The following is a 1813-nucleotide window of genomic DNA, read 5'->3' on the forward strand; positions in this document are numbered from 1 at the left end:
TGTATACCACTGTCTTCTGACCTTTGGTGTAGAGCTCAGATAGAGTTATTACCTTAGCACCAGGTCCGGATCTACAAAGTTCAGATTCCTCCAGGTGGGAGTTCTTTGGATCTGGCTGCTGTGCTCCACTTCTTTCTGCTGCAGGTGTTAGAGTTGAACCCTTTGTGTCTCTCTGGGAAAATGTTCTCCTCCTGAATCAGCTGGGTGGGTCTTGCCTCTAGCCTCTTTGCAGGGAGTTCTGCTGAAGGGTTCCACGATGGGCCTGCAGCCTGGGTTGAATGAGGATCCCCGGCCCTGGGTTGTCTCACTCACTCGCCGGGCCCGTGCTCTGGGTCTGTTCAGGATCCCGTGGTCCTCGGTCATCTCCTGCTCTCTTCTGATGAGAAAAGTATCATATAAAAATAAAGTTGTTCAAAGACACACTGAAACTCAAAACCTGGGCAGCATGGTTTTGGTCTTTGGCTAACTGCTCCTGGAATCCCCTTTCTGGCTTACCTGGTTCTTGGTACAGAGCTGTAAGTTTTCCAAGGTGGAGTCTTTCCCTGGACTCTCTATGGCTCTTGTAAGGCATGCCCATACTTCTTTTCTTCCTCTGTGGAGAGAGCACTATGCATTAGGCTGAAGAGTTACCTTCCAAACTAAGAAAGGAATTAGATTGCAGCTTCAGAGCTGTGCAAGTATTTGAAATCTTTTACAAATGGTTTGTTACAACCAAAAGTTATTACAAATGTGTACATCACAACATGCTTTTAAAGAAACTTTGCTTTGCACTCACATTCCCTTAAATGTTGTTCCCAAAGGTTCTCAGCTTCTAGCCCAACTGGAATCTCTGGGAAGAGGCAGAGGCAGTTTGATGAAAAAGATAGGGAGGTGGGGGTGGAGCATGGGGAGAAGATATAGAAAGGAGAAAGCAGCCTTCCAGGTAAAGATCAGCCCTCAGTTTTAAGGTCATCTTCAGGCAGGCTGGCCTCAGGCGGTGTGCTGGGGTCACAGGGAGGAGCAGCGGCAGGGCAGGGCAGGATTGGGGAGCTCTAAATCCCCTTCAGGTCAAGCAGAGTCTGGTCCAGCATCCTTTGTGCACAGAGCTGCTCCTCTTTGGTGCATTTCAGCTTGTCTTCCAAGTCATCAATTGTCTTTTCCAGTTTGACTACTGATCTCTCAGCAAACTCAGCTCGCATAGGTCTCCACCTCCTTGAGTTTATCAGTAAGAATTCTTATTTATTCCTCATATTTGTCTTCTTTTTGCGAGTACTTTTCTTCAGCAGCTCTCAGACACTTCAGGTTCTGGTCCATCCATCTGATCTGCTCATGCAGCTCCTGGCAACGGGACTCTGCCAGCTCAGCTTGTTCCTCTGTGCGCTCCAAATCTCCTTCAGTGATCACCAGCTTAGGAGCCACCTCTTCATACTGCCTGTCTGTCTCTTTGGCAATGCGTTTAGCTTCTTTCAGCTGGATTTCCTCGAGTTCCATCTTTTCTTCATCTTTACGGCCTGGTTTTCAATAACCTTCATACTTCTCTCACTCTCATTGGCAGCTTTCTCAGCTTCCCCCAGCTTTTGCAGGGCAGTGGCCAGGTGCTCCTGTGCACGGTTCAGCTACTCTTCAACCAGCTGGATCCTATAGTTCAAGGAGGCTACCTCTGCTTCAGCCTGTTCCTGAGCCCGCCTTTCTCCCTCCACTTCCCGCTGGAGGTATTTGGCCCTCTCCTCTGCATCATTGGCTTGCTGCTGAAGAACCTGGATCTTGCACTTCACCGCCTCCATGGTGGTGATCCCGGCCATAGTGCCCACCCAGCATCCTCTCAGTCTTGGTC

At 49.2% G+C, this 1813-nt stretch overlaps 1 pseudogene; it reads right to left on the reverse strand.

Annotated features, from left to right (window-relative positions):
• Positions 1-1031: 1031 nt before the first annotated feature.
• Positions 1032-1781, reverse strand: LOC101581096 (annotated as a pseudogene).
• Positions 1782-1813: the final 32 nt, after the last annotated feature.

The sequence above is a fragment of the Octodon degus genome, unplaced genomic scaffold (genome assembly GCF_000260255.1).
Source record: "Octodon degus isolate 3935 unplaced genomic scaffold, OctDeg1.0 scaffold00162, whole genome shotgun sequence".
Lineage (NCBI taxonomy): Eukaryota > Metazoa > Chordata > Mammalia > Rodentia > Octodontidae > Octodon > Octodon degus.